Raw genomic sequence first — 17,370 nt, 5'->3', positions numbered from 1 at the left:
GTAGCCGAGAGTGTGTGCGTGCTACCGAGGGTGTGCCCGTGGCTTCGCTTGCGGCTGGAGCCAGGGGTGGGAGGTGTGAGTGTGTGTCGCCGTGTGCGCGCCAGTGTGGTTCCCGTGTGTGCGCGTGTGAGCGCGGGTGTGCACCCGCGTAGCCCCCGTGTGCGTGTGCGCGGCTTTGTCTCCGCACTGTCGGGAGGAAGGGGTGGGGGCGGCGGCCCGGGAGCTGCTGTCGCCGGGAGTCCGGCACCTGGCCCGGGCGGTGGGTGGCGGCGGCGGCGGGGGCGGCCCAGCCGGGCAGAGACTCCCTGCTGGCAGGTGGGCGGCCACACCCCGGGGGCCGGAGGGAGCTGGGCCCGACCGTGGAGCCCGCGCTCGGAGCCGAGCAGGAGCGGAAGGCGTGTCCTGCCTGAATCCTGGGTGCGCGCGTGAGGGGGTGGGCGAATGGGTGTGGAGGGAGGGGTCCTGGGGGTGGGGGTGGCGGCGACAGCGGTCTCCAAGCGGTGACCCAGCCCAGTTCAGAGAGCCATTTCCTGTCGTGGCTCGGGCACTGTCGCCTAGGGCCAGACCCAGCTTAGCCTGGTCAGCCACTATCCCCCCTGCACCCCTGCCCGGGAGAGCCACCTCACAGGTGTCTTGAAAGGATTGGGAGGAAGAATCACTCTCTTAAAGGGCCGTGTCCCACGCCCCGGAATCCCCCCTCCGGAGACCCCTATACTTTGAGAGGCACCCTGGGGCGTGTCTGCACCCTTCCCCATGCCCTGGAGGGCGGTGCCTTTCTGATCCTTACTCTGGGTGCCTAGGTGTGTTTTATCGTGAACAGTGTACCGTGTATCTCTTTTTGTAAGTTCTGCTGTATTTGTTTGCATGCGTAGCTGTTTGTGTATTAGTGAGTCTGTGCATGTGGGTGTGTAAAAGAAGTGGCATTTCGCTGCCAACTGGAACAGACAGAAGAATTCTGCCCAGGGCCACTCTATTTTAGAGAACTGGGTGAAAAGGACGTTTGGGGTAAATGTAGCCCCTGACTCTCTGGGTTTCAGAGTTTGGTGTGAGTGCAGGCAGGCTGGAGATGGGCAGGGATACAAGGACAGAGAAACACGAATGGGAGCACCGCTGGAGAAGGACATCTAAGTGTGCAAATTCTTCCTGCAGTTCCAGTTCTCCCCCGGCGGGGCTTGGCGTGCCGGGCTAAAGCGCACAAGATCTGGAGAGTGAAGGGAGGGACTGGGGGTGCAAGCAGGAAGGAAGGTGCTGGGTGATAGGACTGGGGGCCAAGAGCAGATCTCTGCAGCTCTTCACGTGTTTTCCTGCCAAGTGCAGCAGAGCTGGGAAGGCGGAGCTTGCTGTCTCCTGCCCCAAAGCCCAGATCCCAGGCTGTGGAAAGCTTCGGCCTGGAGTTCAGGAGCCCTGGAGTCTGCTCTCCCTTTGACTTTGGACAAACCAGGTGTATTTGTATGTGTGTGTGTGTGTGTGTGTGTGTTTAACCTGTTCACTCAACACATTGTTACTTAGCTTCTCTTATGTAAAATAGGCCAACTCCCTAAGCCTCAGTTTCCCTGACTAGGCAGCTAGTGGACTGGATCTGGGGGCTTTGAGGTCCCCTCCCCCCTTGCTCCGAGTACTAGAGTTTGTCTCACTGTTACCTAGATCCACCCTGCTAGCCCCCAAGGAGGCTGGCCATAGACTCCCCTCACCACGCCTTACTCTGGCAGTTCTCAAAGTGTGGTTGCCTGACTACCAGCAGCAGGGTCACCTGGGAGTGTGTTGGAAATGCAAATTCTGAGGCCTCACACTGGCCCTGTGGAATCAAGAACTCTGGGGGCAGGGCCATCAGCCTGTGTTTGAGCCAACACAGGTGATTCCAGTGTGCTGCAGCTGTCAGGAGAGGTGCAGCCATGGAGCTGGGACCTCCCTTGCTTTGAAGCCAGGAGAGCTGCCGGGTGCAGACCTGTACTGAGGTAGCCCTGAAGCCCCAGCTGGTAGGCAGGAGCCCTTTCCAGACCCAGGTCGTCCTTATGACCTTGGGCAACTCAACTCGGTCCTCCTGACTCAACACCATCGTGACCCTTTGACAGTGTCTGCCCTGGGGCAGATTCTAGCCAGGGCTCTGCGCAGTTTCCCCAGGCCTGCCCAGCTCCCTGGAGACCAGCCTCCTTGGTCTTTCATTTCACTGTGGGTTCTTTCCGCCCTGGGACTTTGCACACACTCTTCCTTCTGCTAGCACACTCTTCCCCCACTTCTTATCCTGACTACTTCCCACTCTTCAGATTTCAGCTCAGCGGTCACTTCGTAGGAGGGGCCTGGCCAGATCCTTCCGCCACGTGAGTTTCCCTAGCATGCATTCTTAGAGTTCTGTCGTCACAAAGGGCTCAGGAGAGGTTGTGGTTCCATGTGAACCTGTTAGCTCGACTGTACACGCCAGGCAGGAACTTACTTATTAACCTTCCTAGTGTCCCACACAGTGCCTGACTTCCTGACAGTGTTTGACAAGTTTGTCTCTTTAGGAGACACAGCCTAGTTTATGTGGGAATGAGAAGAGCAAGAGCTTTGAATGAGGACTTGAAAGCTCTGGGTTCGTGCCTTGCTGTGTGACTATGGACAAATCTCTGTCCATTTTTTCTTTTCTTTTTCTTTCTTTCTTTCTTTTTTTTTTCTTTTTTTTTTTTTTTTGCATGCTTCCTCTTCTGTAAAACGCAGGGATTGGGCCAGAGGGTGGACCTAAGGCGCTAGTCCCAAGACCCCCAGTGAAACCTCTGGGCGTCTGAAGTGCAGAGCTTCCACCTTTGCGCTTGCAGGGAGCACTGCGTGGCCCCTGGCGGATCTGAACTGCCAGCATCACTGCTCTGGTGCTCTGGGGCGTCGTTAGGCAGAGTAGCGGCCACCTGGACACGGCACTGCAGTGCTGCCACAGTCGCCGTCCCAGCGGAGGGGAGCACCTGTGACTCACAGGCAGGCAGTGTGTAGGGCGTGAGTGCCCTGCACAAAGGTCTGGTCCCCAGACTCCGGACAGGAAGCGCTGGGTGGTGTGACTCCATCGCACTACCTGGTCCAACATTCAGAACTTAGAGACTGTTTGCCACCGCGTTTTTCCATGTAGTATTTTCAGACTGTGGTTGATGACAGGTGACTGAACCTGGGAAAAGTGCAGCTTCAGCTAAGGGAGTATTACTGTGTGGTCACTAGCTCTGGCTCTGGGGTCATTGAACCCTTGTCATGTACTACTTGAGTAGACTTGGGCAAGGGTTCCATCTCTTCATTTCCTTACCTGTACAAGGTCATTAATAGTGTCTTGTCTCATAGAATTATTTTGAGAATTAAATGAGGCAACATATATGGAATTTTTAGCACAGTGTGAGCACATAGTAGTAAGTGTTCAGCAAATGTTAGCTATTATTATTATTATTGCTATTCCGTAATAGTTAATTCAACATTCTTGAATGCCTTTGTGTTGGGCCCTTGGCCTACAGAAAGGAAATGAATACAACAGTGTTTCCAGGCTGGGGCCGGGGGCAGACATGCAATATCACTGGGACAATAGACAAGGTGGCAGGGTGGGGCTGTTATGGAGGAGGCTTCATAGAGGAGAGAGATGAGGTTTGGACTGGATTTGATCTTCCAGGCAGCTGGAACAGCGTGTGCCAAGGCAACATGGCTTGTTAGGCGAACCACAAATAGTTTCATGTCGGAGGAGCGGAAGTTGGGGCAGGGTGTGGATAGGTGGGACGCGTGGCTGGAGGTGGGGCTGAGTGGAAGGCTGGGCCAACATCTGCACAGGCGCAAGTGCTCGACTGAGTTTCACAGGTGTGTGGGGGGTGGGCAGCTGGAGAGGAGGATGAAGCCAAGCCAAGATAGATCAGATCTGCATTTCAGAAACACAGCTCTCCAGGCAGTGGTAGAAGGTGGCCTGGGGCAAGGGGAGGACTGTGGGCCAGGAAACTGGACACTCGATGGGAGACCCAGGGGGCGGACAGAGGTCCCAAACCGGAAGAAGCCCATTTGATGGACTTCAGACCAGTTTGACCAGGAAGGCGAAGGGGAGGTGAGATGACTTCTCATGACTGCCAGATGGGTAGGAATCTGAGCTCCGGAGTTTGCATCCCAGGCCTGTCACTAGAAGGACACACGGTGTATTAGTATCCCAGGGCTACTGTGAAGAATTCCACAGCCCAGGGAGCTTAGAACCACGGAAATGTGTTCTCACCATTCTGGAGGCTACAAGTCCGAAATGAAGGTGTCAGCAAAGCTGGTTGCTCCTTCTGGGGGCTCAGTGGGGGCAGTCTGTCCTAGCTTCTGTGGCTGCCAGCAGTCCGTGGTCTGCAGCTTCGTCCGCCTTTGTCATCACACGGCTTTCTCTGTGTGTGTCTCTGAGCCATCTTCTTTTCTAATAAGGACCAGTCCTTTTGGGTTTAGAACCTGCCCTAATCCAGCATGTCCCCATTTTCACTTAATTAATTCCATCCACTAAGCTCCTGTTTCCAAATAAGCTCCCATTCTGAGGGTCTGGGTAGACATGAATTTTGGGAGAGGACCTCTCAACCCAGATCAGATAGAACATGGGAAGGCATGCAGGCCCTGGGCACCCACAGCCCAGGTCTAAATCCAGATACTGCAGCTGAGCAGCCGGGAGCCTTAGGGCGGATCAGTTACTTGGTCTCGGCCTCAGTTTCCTCCTCTGTGAAAGGGGGACGATTGCACCTACCAGGCAGTGTTGGTGAGACCGGCTGAACATGCCTAGTGGGGTGGCGCACAGTAGGCCTGCAGTGGTTCCTCCTTTCTCTGCAGCTCCCCTTTCCTGCTCTTAATGGCTGGGACAAGTCACCCATCCTGGCTTCACTTTCCTCATCTGCCAAATGTGAGTGATCACTGGCCAGTCCTCCAGCCCCGCCCAGCTCACCAGATCCGGAATCCCGGGAGATCATGAGAAAGCTCCTGCCGTGGCTTTTAATTATACCCGTCACTGTCTTTTTTTTTTTGACAGGCAGAGTGGACAGTGAGAGAGAGAGACAGAGAGAAAGGTCTTCCTTTTGCCGTTGGTTCACCCTCCAATGGCCGCCACGGCCGGCGCACCGCACTGATCCAATGACAGGAGCCAGGTGCCTCTCCTGGTCTCCCATGGGGTGCAGGGCCCAAGCACTTGGGCCATCCTCCACTGCACTCCCTGGCCACAGCAGAGAGCTGGCCTGGAAGAGGGGCAACTGGGACAGAATCCGGCGCCCCGACTGGGACTAGAACCCGGTGTGCCGGCGCCGCAAGGCGGAGGATTAGCCTAGTGAGCCGCGGCGCCGGCACCCGTCACCCTTGGTCATTGTCACATCCACTGAGTTCTCAGCAGAGCCCAGCCCAGCCCGCTGCTCTCCTGAAACCCCTTTGTGCTCAGGGCCACCGCACGACGTGCAGCCACTGTGAGCGGAGGACCTCAGAGGCGGTCATTGTTGGTGCCTTGGTTAGCTTGAGGAGGGAAACTGATGCGCAGACAGAAGTGACACCCTGAAGTCCCCAGAGCTGGTCCGTGGCCATCGGGATGAATGCCTTGTTTGTGGCTCTCAACGCTGCATTTCCCATGGTTGCAACTTTAGAAGAAGCAGGAGCATGGACAAGTAGAGGCCTGGAGGGGGTCCAGCACAGACCCAGCCGCAAGGAGTCTGCCACTCCAGGATGAGCATCCCTACAAGAGGGTCCCTGGTCCTGAGCGGGCGGGCCCTCGGCGCCCCTGCAAGCTGGATGGGCAGGGGGTTTTGTTATCAGCCTGGCTGCGCCAGCTCTGCCTGTATCAGTGGGAGCCGGGGCCTGGAGGTAACCCAAGGCTTCAGTGTCCCTGCGGACAGCCTGGGCGGTGCTTCTCAGGCAGGCTGTGTCCCTCTACACTGTGCCTTGGCCTGCAGAGGGAATTGGGCTCATCCTGGCCTGGCAGTTTCTGCCAAGTCGCCCCCCCCCTTCCCCACCCCACCCCCAGCTGGGGGAGCCAGGCCACTCTGGGCCCCTTGGCGCGCCTCTTTTCCTCCCCCTCCCCCTCTCTCCCCTCGCCTCACCTGCTCTCCAGATAAAGTCCCCAGGCCCCGCCACAGGTGGCTGGCTGGGGGTTGCTTGGGGCCAGCTAAGATTAGAAAGCACAGGGTCTTCCTCATAAGAGGCTCACCCTGGTGCTTACGTTTATTGGCTTGCCCTGTGCCAGGCCCTACGCTAAGCGCTTTCTGGGCCTTCTGTTTTCAATCCTCCCAGCTACTCAGCGAGGCAGAGATTACAATCCCCATTTTATTGACGGAGGCTGCATGGCTTGCTCAGCCGAGGTCTAACTAGCCCTCAGCCAGCAAGCGGCATGGCTGACATTTAAATCTAGATCTGTCCAAACCCCAGGGGTGCTCTTGCTTCCTTCCCAGGCCGCTCCTCGAGGGGACTGTGAGAACATTCAGCAGTCACCCAGCTGCAGAGGATGGAGTCTCGGCTCTAATCAGGGTCCACCACGCAGGACTCCTGCCTCCCAGGCCTCCCTCTACCACCGCTCAGGGCCTGGCCTTCCGGCAGCCTCAGCCCCTGGACCAGCCAAGGCCCTGGGCCCATCTGGTTGCAGGCAGCTGCCTACCCCGTGGGAGGGACACTGCGTCAGGGGGAGGTGACCGGGCAGGTCTGGAGGTCCCTGGCCCTTCCCATAGCGATTGTTCTGTCGCTGGCCACCTTAGTTTCTTATGGATTGCTTGGAGCCCTTTGGATAAGGAAGCTTACTGTCTTCAAAGAGCGCGAGTCTTGTCTGCGTGGCGGGCTTGGAGATCCCTGTCAGACTCCGTGATGCGCAGGACTTGGGGGGAAGTGGGGAGGGAGGCAGAGGCTGAAGCCAGGTACAGAGACAGATCGTGCTAGAAAAGGACAAGAAGCAAGCCAGAGCTCACCCAGGACCAGAGGGAGGCAGCCTGCACTGGCGCGGGGCCAGATGGGAAACCTCTTCTCACCTCCAGTGCAGCCCAGGCAGACCCCAGACTCCCTCCCAGGCGGGGCTACAGGTGTCACAGTCACTTCAGGGTCTGGGCAGCTGTGGTCACTTGCCAAGTCTGCACCCAGCATCGTCTGCCCGAGCAAGTGGCTCAGCCAGAAGGGACATCGATGAGAGAGCAGTGGCTTTAAAACTTCTCTCTACAGAGCCCTCCCTTCCGAGGCAAGGAAGCAGAAGGTCATTATGTGAAGCAGTTGGAGGGGTGCAGCTCAGCACCCCATCCTCCTTCCTCCTAGGGCTCCCTAAGGCTAGCTTCTCAGATTCCGTACCTGCTAAGAGTAGCCAAAGGGGAGCTTGCTGAAACAGTCTTCCAGAACTCACTCCAGAGGTTCCAGTTCAGCTGCTCCAGGGAAGGGACCCCGGGCCAGCTCTGTGTCCAGGTGATTGGGGCACAGCTGGTTCTCATCAGATTGCCCTTGGAGATCGTTGGTTTCAGATGTCTGTGAACTTCGGAAGTGCATGCGTGTGCACTGAGCCTGGGGAAGGAGCTATGGGCACCACCAGTCACAGTGCACGGACGTGTAGACCCGCTGGCTTCATGGGTGTTCTGTTGAGTTGGAGCCCAGCATCTGGGGAAGGGTCCCTGGGAGCTAGCGGCAGAGCCAGGCTGGAAGACTGCTTCCTCACGCCTCAGGGTGCGCCTGGCTTTGCCGGGACGGTGCGCGGGGCGGTGGACCCTTCCGCTCCTCTGCCTGGGCCTATTTGCCCAAGAGCACGGTGAGGGTTGGACAGGGTAACTATGAGGGTCCAATGCAGCGCTCCTGCAGCCACTTTGTGCACCCCTGTCCTTGCTGCCTCGGGGCCTTGCCTGCCGCTGGGGGTCTGCTCTGTTTAGCATCTCCTTGGCTTCTGGTCTCTCCTGTGCCCAGACACTTGAGCCCCCATCTCCCTTTCCACGTCCCAGGTTCCTGGGACCTGCCCCGCATTCCCTGTGCCTTTGTCCCCCCCACCTCACTCTGCTCCTATCTGCCAGGAAGGCCACCCCCTCCCAGTCACTGTCAGAGCTCAGATGAGGCCTCGTGACCGTTCCCCCCACCTCTCCTCCTCCCTACCACGAGATTGGTCTTTTCTTCCTCAGCCTTCCCTCTGTGCCTTATCTGTTCCCCCCGGGGGACAGGCTCTGCTTGGTCCCATGTTATCGGGAAGGCACTTGTCTCCCTTGCTAGGTTGTGAGCATGGGATGTCTCCTGTCGCATTCTTTTCTGCCCTGCGCCTAGCACAGGGATGTGTACAGAGTAGGAACTTAACAGAGGCTTACTAAGTTTTGTTTGCAGAATCTGCCTTCAGCCCTGGACTGGGCTGGTTTCTCTGGAGCCCCTGTGGCCAATGTCAGTGACAGGCCAGGACTTCTCACATATCCTCTCCTTTACTTGTGGATTGGAGGGAAGCCAAGTAGGGCAGTGGCTAAGACCTTAATCCCAGTCTCGACTGCCATTTCCTGGCTGTGTGACCTGGGGGAAGTCACTTCCCCTCTCTGTGCCTCAGTGTCCTCATTCAGCTTAAAACAAAGGGACAGGGCTGACAAGTCTATGGAGGAATGAACTGAAATGCTCTGTGTAAAATGGTCGTTGCTTACTTTGTAGTTAATGGTCTTTACCATTGTTATTTCAGTAAGCATCCACTACTGTCTGTGTGTTGTGCTCGTTGGCTAGGATAGAGAGCCTGAAACAAGTTGTATAGGCGTTCCTTGGTCTCCAAGGCCTTAAGGCCAAGTAGGAGCAGTAAGGAGTCAGCACCCTGGCAGAAGTATGGCTGAGGCAGAGATCCCTGCCATGGGGGAGGCGACATTCCACTGGGAGGGAGGAGGCAGAAGGGCAGGGAGGCAGGTATTCCCCAGGGAGAAGGGGAGGCCGGCCGAGTGGAGATTGGCAGAAAGGATGCAGCAAAGAACAGCTCCAGGGTCTCTGCAGGGAGGGGGCCTGGGGGCAGCACCCTGGCTGGAGCGGGGTGGGGGCAGCTTTGTTTTGCCCAGAATAATTCTGGGGAGCCATGGCTCGTGATGCTGCTGCCGAGAGCGAGCGAGCGAAGGGTGGAAGGCTGGGGCAGGGGAGTGAGGGCTTATGGCGGAGGCCGTGGAGAGCCAGTGAGGGTTCCCTGCTTTGTCCCTACCTGCCCAGGCTGGAGCTGAGAACAGGTGAGGGTGGGCTGCTGACCGGGGGCCTCTGCAGGGCTGCCTGGGTCAGCACTTGAACCCTGGTCTGGCCTGAAGCTAAAGCACAAAATGATCCCAGAAATGTCAGACTCTAAATCGGAGCCGGCCAGAAGAAGTGATTTCTTAACATTGCCCCCCTCCGCCTCCCCAGCACAGAAGCACAGCCCGGGAGGGGCCTCCACCAAACCCCTGGGTGGGCTGTGGACCCAAGCCTGTTAGGAGCTGGGAGAAGGGAGGGCGCCAGGGATCCCAAGAAGGAAGTAAATGACAAGCCATCGTCAAGTAGGGAGCAGTCTGTTACCAGGTGTACGTGTGATCCCAGGTGAGTGGGACGTGAGTGGGCTGGAACCATCGTCATTCCAGGCTTTCCTTCCGGAAAAGGAGAAAGGACCACATAGGTGGGAGCCAAGGGAATATGGGGATGTGGGGGAAGGCAGGGGGTGGGCTGAGAAGAGGAGGCTGTTGCTAAGTAGCAAGCGGCATGATGGTGTTAGCCGAGGGCACCCCGGGGGCTGGCAGGTTAAGCTGCTGCCTGGGACGCTGGCCTCCCTTATGGGTGCTTGTTCAAGTCCCAGCTGCTCTACTTACGATCCAGCTCCCTGCTAATGCACCTGGGAAAGCAGCAGGAGATGGCCCAAGTGCTTGGGCCCCTGCACTCACATGGGAGACCCAGAGGAAGCTCCTGGCTCCCCCAGCCCCAGCTGTTACAACCATTTGGGAAGTGAACCAGTGGATGGAAGATCTTTCTGTCCCTCTCTTTCTGTAACTCTACCTTTCAAATAAATAAATCTTAAAACAGGGCACCCTAGCATCTGTGTGCCTGTGTGCCTGTGTGCCGGAGCAGTGTGACCTCTGTGACCAGGGGAGAAACCGGGGCTCTCAAAGCTGTGGCTAGGAAGAGCAGGTCCAGGGCGGGGGGCCCTCACAGCCCTGTCCCTGGCACATGCAGGGGGGCTGTTGTTCTGGTCCTTGTAGGTCGCAGGGTCAAAGGGGTCAATGAGGCGCCGGGGGCTGGGCAAGCATCTTTGGCCTCCCCTCGCGTCTCTCCCATCAGTCTACCTATCTAACTGGCCTGCTTTGTTTTAGTTCACCCTCACCGCTTGCTTGTTGATTAAACATATTTCTTGAGCGCATAACGTATGCCATGGCCCTTTAGCAGAGAGGGCTGGCCCACATGGCAGAGAGGGACCAGAATGAGGAGAAATTGGGGGGGGGGGTCACCTGCTACCTCTTTCTCTCTTCCTGCCGACTCCTCCCTTTCCGAGCCCCCCTGCCTCCAGATGGGACTTTCTGCTGGAACCACCTCCTGCTGCACTGGAAGCCAGTCGGAGTTAATTGTTAAACCTAATAGCTGGCAAGAGTTTCACCCTGCTGGGCTGGCTGTGCTCCCCATGAGAGGGCGGAGCCACCCGGGGTTTCAAGGCTTGGGCTGCCACCTTTCCCCAGCTCTGGAATCTGTCCCCAGGGCCTTCTCCTCCCTTCCTCCCCAGGGGGCGGGCTGCCACTGGAACTCTTTCCCCGCCTCCAGCTGGGGTGGCCCTAGCAGGTGAGTACTGGCTCTGGGCCTGGTCCCAGGGCCCTGGGCGAGTCCTTGCAGCGGAGAGCTTGGCCCCAGAGCAGGTGGCAGGGAGGGGAGGCAGGCCCAAGCCCTGTGCACAGGCCCTCCTCTCCGTGCAGTGCTCTCCTTCCCCGTTTGGGCGATTTTCTACCACCAGACAGGGGGAGGAAAGTTCCTTGTGGATAGTGGCAGAAGCTTAGTTCCTCCTCTGGACAGGCACCTGCCAAGCCTCAGGTACAGAGCTCAGGCCCCTGAGAAAGCTGGGTGACCTTGGGCAGGTGGCCTGCCTCGCCGAGCCACAGTGTCCCTCTGAACCATGGGTGCTCTTACCCCTTTGTCATCCAAGACGGGTAGTAATAGGGATTGTCGAGGGAGTAAATGAGTAGATACGCTTCTCGTTCAGATTCAGCTCGACCTTGGAGGCTTAGCTCTGGGTTAGGGCACGGGAGTCTGCCAGCCCACTCGCTCCGGAGCTTGGCTGCGGGCTGCAGCTGCCCCATACAGTCGCTACCAGCACTTGAACTGTGGCTGGTGTGACCAAGGAGCTCAGGTTTCCATTTTATTTAGCATTTGATTTGATTTTGAATTAAATAATTAGATATTTATTTTATTTGAAAGGGCAGGGAGACAGGCACTCAGATAGGGAGAGAGCACCCATGGGTTCATTCCCCAAATGCCTGCAACAGCTGGGGCTGGACCAAGCTGAAGCCAGGAGCCAGGAACTCAGTCAGGTCTCCCATATGGGTGATAGGGACCCCACGACATGAGCCATCACCTGCTTCCTCCCAGGGTACACATTCACAGGAAGCTGAACAGGGCTGCACCTTGAACCTAGGCACTTTGATGGGAGTCCCAAATATGTCCTATACCTGCCCCTAATTTTAAAATTTCAATAGACCACCCCATCCATTTGGAGACAAACCTATCTGTACAAGAGTACTCCAAAAATTCATGGAAAAATGGAATGTGCATTGTGACACATCTGGTTAAGCCATCATTTGGGATGCCTACATCTTGTAGCAGTGCTTGGTTCAAACCTCAGCTACTCTCCTTCTAATCCAGCTTTCTGTTAATATGCCTGGGAGGCAGCACGGATGATGGCCCAAGTACTTGGCTGCAACCCATGTGGGAGACCCAGATGGCTTCTGGCTTCAGCCTGGCCTATTCCTTGTTGTTATGGGCAGTTAGGGAGTGAATCAGCAAATGGAAGATAGATATCTCCCTCTGTCTCTGCTTTTCAAATAAGTGAAACTTTTAAAAAAACATTCATGGAAAATGGAATTAGAAGATAAACGTGCAGGTGGGTGTCGTGGCACGGTAGGGTAAGCTACCACTTGTGACGTCTGCACCTGTATCGGAGTGCTGCTTCTCGTCCAGCTTCTTGCTAATGTGCACCCTGGGAGTTAGCAGACAATAGCTCAAGTGCTTGGGCCCCTGCCACCCAAGTGGGAAACAGGGATTGAGTTCTGAGTTATTGGCTTTGGCCTGGTCCAGCCCTGGCTATTATGCGCATTTGGGGAGTGAACCAGTGTATGGAAGATTTCTCTCTCTCTCTCTCTCTCTCTCTCTCTCTCTCTCCGTGTGTGACTCTGTCTTTCAAGGAAATATTTATTTATTTATTTTTTAGAATTATTTTATTTATTAGAAAGAGTTACAGGGAGAAGTGGAGACAGAGAGAGAGAGAGAGAGAGATGTCTTCCATACGCTGGTTCACTCCCCAGTTGGCCACAACAGCCAGAGCTGAGCTGATCTGAAGCCAGGAGCCAGGAGCTTCTTCCAGTTTCCCACGTGGGTGCAGGGGCCCAAGGACTTGGGCCATCTTCCACTGCTTTCCCAGGCCATAGCAGAGAGCTGGATCAGAAGAGGAGCAGCTGAGACTAGAACCCGTGTCCATATGGGATGTCGGTGCTGCAGGCCAGGGCTTTAGCATGCTGCACCACAGCGCCGGCCCCACTATGAACTTTTTGAAGACTCCATGTACCTTCAGGAATTCAAGTCATGTGTACAGGTTTCCATTATAGAGGCCACAAAAATCTAAATATCTGATGAAAATTTAGTGTCTGAACCAAGATGTGCACCATGTAAAATACACATCACATGTAGAAGGCAGCATATGTTGGGATCAGGGAACCTCGCCCGGGAGCGAAATCCCAGTAAAAGCTTGTGAATTAAAAAAAAAAGAAAGAAAAAAAGAAGACAGTATAGAAAATAGTGTAAAATATCTCAAGTCTTTTGTATATTAATTATAGGTTGAAATGGATATGTTCGGTTAAATAAATATATAATTAAAATTATTTTCATCCATTTCTTTGTGCTTTTTAAAATGTAGCTACTGGAAAATTAAAAATGACATATGTAGCTCTCATTCTGCTTCCATTAGGCTGTGCTGTGAGGCCAGCTGAGTTGGACATACTTGAGTACAAGACTATGAAGACTAGTTACCTGGGGAAGTGTGAGGGGGTCACAGAGGGCCACACATTGCCCACCCCACCTTCAGCCCCGGGCCACACTGTCCATAGAAGGTTACTGTAGAAATGCCCATTTCTTTCTTTTTTCTTTAAGATTTAATTTATTTGAAAGGCTAAGTTGCAGAGAGGCAGAGAGAGAGAGAGAGAGATCCTCCATCCGCTGGTTCACTCCCCAAATGGCTACAACGGCCGGAGCTGGGCCAATCTGAAGCCAGGAGCTTCTTTCGGGTCTCCCACGTGAGTGCAGGGGCCCAAGGACTTGGGTCATCTTCCACTGCTTTCCCAGGCCATAGGAGAGAGCTGGATCAGACGTGTAGCAGCTGGTTGATGCCGCAGCTCATTTGGCTAATCCTCTGCCTGCGGCGCAGGCACCCTGAGTTCTAGTCCCCGTTGGGGTGCTGGATTCTGTCCTGGTTGCTCCTCTTCCAGTCCAGCTCTCTGCTGTGGCCGGGAAGGCAGTGGAGGATGGCCCAGGTCCTTGGGCCATGCACCTGCATGGGAGACCAGGAGGAAGCACCTGGCTCCTGGCTTCAGATCGGCACAGCACGCTGGCCTTAGTGGCCATTTGGGGGCTGAACCAACAGATAGGAAGACCTTTCTCTCTGTCTCTGTCTCTGTCTCTCTTTCTCACTGTCCAAATCTGCCTGTCAAAAAAAAAAAAATTAAAAAAAAAAAAAGAAGTGTAGCAGCCGAGACTCCAGCCAGCACCCATATGGGATGCCGGTCCTGCAGGCGGCAGCCTTACTCACTACGCCACAGCTCCAGCCCCAGAAACCCCCATTTCACTGCAGCTGTGCCACCACCTCGCTCTGTGTGTGACCTTGGGCACTGCACTTTGCTGAACCTTTGTCTGCTCAGGGAAGCAGTGTGCGCAGGCCAGGCGACCCTGAGCAACTGCGTGTTAGTCGAGGCGGTGGCTGCCACTGCTATTAGTTGTAGGGTCTACTGCCATTGTGTCTGTCAGCCTGGAGTCCAGCTATTCCATTTGTCTGAGTGCAACATGAGTCAGAGAGAAAAGAGACTTTGGAAGACTGTGAGGGTGGGAGCTGGGATGAGGACCCAGGAGATGTTTGCGTCAAACGCCTGGGGTTTGTTTGCTGTTGGGGTGGCTCCTCCGACCTTCCCTGCTGCAGGAGATCAGGCAAAGAGGAGTCCTGCTCCACAGGCGGGGAAGCTGAGCTCGCTGACAGGAAGTGACCTGGCTGCAGGGCTGGGACCTGGTGCAGAACTTCCCGGCACCGTTGCGGTAACACTGGCCCACGTTGAGAGGCCACTGTCTGGGGCTGGAGGACTGGGCCTCGCCAGGAATCTGCAGCTTGTGAGGAATGGTTATTATTAGTCTCCTGTAGCGGAAAGGGACTTCGCACTGCTAGTACAGCCGTCTCACTCTGGAGTTGGGAGCGTGCGCGCGAGCTGCTGATCCAGCCCTCCTCCCTGCTCTGCTCAGACGGGATGGACGGCCCCGCCTGCAGCCCCTCTCCTCCTGCTGGGTCCCTGGAGGGGGCTTCTGAGAAAGAGGCTTTGTTTCTTCAGCTCCTTCTGGTTTCCTCTCAAGGTGGCTGCACACACACACACACACACACACAGTCCTGATTTGCATTTGTCCCCATTCTGGGTTTAAAGGGCCCTGAGATCTGAAACCTCTTCGCACACATATGCTTCCTGGAAATCCATGCGGAGACCATGGGCTTTTCCTTTAAGGAGTAGTAGGTTCCAATCCCTCTTCTACCGTTAATTCTGTGAACTTGGGCAAGTTTCTCATAGCTTTTGAGCCTCAGGGACCAAAATGGAGTACACATCACTGAGTGGTCAAGCGCCCAGGCTCCAGGGTCCTCCTGCCAGCCCTGGGGTCTCAGCTCTGCCAGCCTGTCACTGTGCAGTCTCCTGGGAGCCGCCTCCCTCTCTGGGTCCCAGGTTTCCCCTGCAGGTGAAGGCTGCGTGCTGGGCACTGGGGGCAGACCCTTCTAATTCCCAATTAGGAAGCCAAGGGCCTTGTCCCAGGCCTGATAGTTTTATAGTGGTGGAGCCAAATCCAGGTGTAGGTGACTCCAGGGCTGAAGCCCTTCACCCATTGTACCTGCTTCCTGCACCCCTGATTCTCTGATCTTTGGGCGTTGGTGACACCACCTCCCACCTGCCACCCGCAGAAGGGCTGTTGCACGTGTGCGAGTCCAGGGACCCCAAAGCCTCCCCTCCGGCTGTCCTGTCCATTGCATCCTAAGCTGGGCCTGCTGTCAGGGCTCAAATGATATCGAAAGGGGCTGAAATATTCGGTGAGTGAATTATACTAGGACAGAATGCTAAAGCTAAAAAGATACTGAGTCTAGCCATATTTATTTCACAGATGGGGAGACTGAGGCAGAGACAGGCCTGGTTCAGAGATCACTGGGAGTGTTGTTCCGTGGGTGCTAGAAGACCACTGTAACTGACTTGGAAGGAAGTGGCTGAGAGTGGGGACTCTGCTGTCGTCTACCTGTCTACGCTCCAGCCACCACCAAGTGCTATACCCAGCCCCCCACCCCCTCCTTTTTTTTTTTTCCTTTTTTAAAAGATTGATTTATTTATTTCAAAGGCAGAGCAACAGGGTGTGGGGAGGGAAAGAGGGATTTGGGGGAAGAGAGAGAATCTTAGGGGCTGGCTCTGTGGCGTAGCGGGCAAGCCTGCCGCCTGCAGTGCTGGCATCCCATATGGGCGTCAGTTTGAGTCCCGGCTGCTCCTCTTCTGTTCCAGTTCTCTGCTGATGGCCTGGGGAAGCAGTAGAAGATGGCCCAAATGCTTGGGCCTCTGCGCCCACCTAGGAAATCCGGAAGAAGCTCCTGGCTCCTGGCTTTGGATCAGTCTAGCTCTAGCTGTTGCAGCCGTCTGGGGAGTGGAACAGCAGATGGAAGATCTCTCTCTGTCTCTCTCTCTCTGCCTCTGCCTCTCTGTAACTCTCTGCCTTTCAAATAAACAAACCTTAAAAAAAAAAAAAACTGAAAAAAAAAGGGGGCGGGAAAAGAAGAGGTAGAGAGAGAAAATCCTCCCTTTGCTGGTTCACTCCTCAAATGATTGCAACAGCTGGGTAGGCCTGGGCCAGGATGAAGCCAGGAGCCAGGACTCCATGCTGGTCTCCCAAGCACTTGGACCATCTTCTCAGGTGCATAAGCAGGAAGTTGGGTCACAAGCAGAGGAATCTAGACTGAATCAGGACTCTGACATGGAATGCTGACATCCCAAGCAACAGCTTAGTAGGCTGTACCACAATGTGAGCGCGCAACACACACACACACACACACACACACACATCCTACCCCCGCCCCCCCACCTATTACTATTTCCTTTTCTCTCTGACCAGCCTGCTCTAGGCCCTTGTTCTGTCTCCCCGGACCATCACAACCTCCTGACCGCCGCTCCTAGAGCCACCTTGTCCCCTTTCCTGTGCATTTTCTACCCTTCAAGTCCATGGTTTCCCACTGCTCTTGGCGTGACGACCTAATCCTCAGGGTGGCCTCCCAGGCCCTGCTTTGGCTTCTTGTTTGTTACTTTCCTCTTCGCTCTCGGGGCTCAGTCACACGCCTTTCTGTTTAACAGGTTCAGCAACTTCCCTAAGTTTCAAATACATGCCCAGCTCTCAACTTCCAGCACATGCTGGGCCGGCGAACTGACGCTCCTAGAAGCTAACAGGGTTTCCTCCTTCCAGGTGCCTGCCCGCCCGCCCACCTGCAGCCGTCTAACCCCGGGGAGCTGGTGTGCACAGAGGAGAGGTGAGTGTTCCACAGGCCCCGCCTTGCCACTTCCAGGCCCTCAGGCGCTCACTGCTGGGGAGCTGGCACGGTGTCCAGGCCACAGGTTTCTTGGGGGACTGAGAAAGGACTCTCCCTGGTTTGGGTTTGTTCTGAGGTAGGGGCTGAAATACATACTGGATAAGCACTCTGCTAGACACAGGCTTGCCTTTTCGTGCTTAGCCGTGGCCGGTGACGTGGGCGTTGGGCCAGGAAGCCCAATCTGTTGGCCCTGGGGCCCTTGACTTGTTTGTTTGTTGTGTTTAACCACTCCTAGGCTGTGGACTAGATTCAGGAGAGGGTATTTGAGTCCTAACCCTGTGTGACCTTCCTTTCTGTTGTCCTCAGGGTCTTATCAACCTTGTGGGGCAGGAGTGGGGGAAGGCAGGGTAGGCCAAATGAATTGTTTTCAAAATTTTCAGCAGGGAAAATCCCCTTTCAAATGAATC

At 55.5% G+C, this 17,370-nt stretch overlaps 1 protein-coding gene across 17 annotated transcripts in view; it reads left to right on the top strand.

The window, feature by feature from the left end:
- The window catches only part of EPB41L1 (erythrocyte membrane protein band 4.1 like 1), a 128,046-nt gene that overhangs the window by 559 nt on the left and 110,117 nt on the right, over positions 1 to 17,370 (top strand). For 16 of the 17 annotated variants that reach the window (XM_070051888.1, XM_051845069.2, XM_051845068.2 and 13 more), the window contains exon 2: positions 16,840 to 16,903. The exons of the other annotated variant lie outside the window; for it this stretch is intronic. The gene's annotated coding sequence lies outside the window, so the exon portion shown is untranslated. The remainder of the gene's footprint in view (positions 1 to 16,839; positions 16,904 to 17,370) is intronic. 17 annotated transcript variants of the gene reach the window in all.

This window comes from Oryctolagus cuniculus, chromosome 11, assembly GCF_964237555.1.
Source record: "Oryctolagus cuniculus chromosome 11, mOryCun1.1, whole genome shotgun sequence".
NCBI classification, from domain to species: domain Eukaryota; kingdom Metazoa; phylum Chordata; class Mammalia; order Lagomorpha; family Leporidae; genus Oryctolagus; species Oryctolagus cuniculus.
Note: the sequence above shows the minus strand (reverse complement) of the source record. Positions and strands in the feature narration are given on the sequence as shown.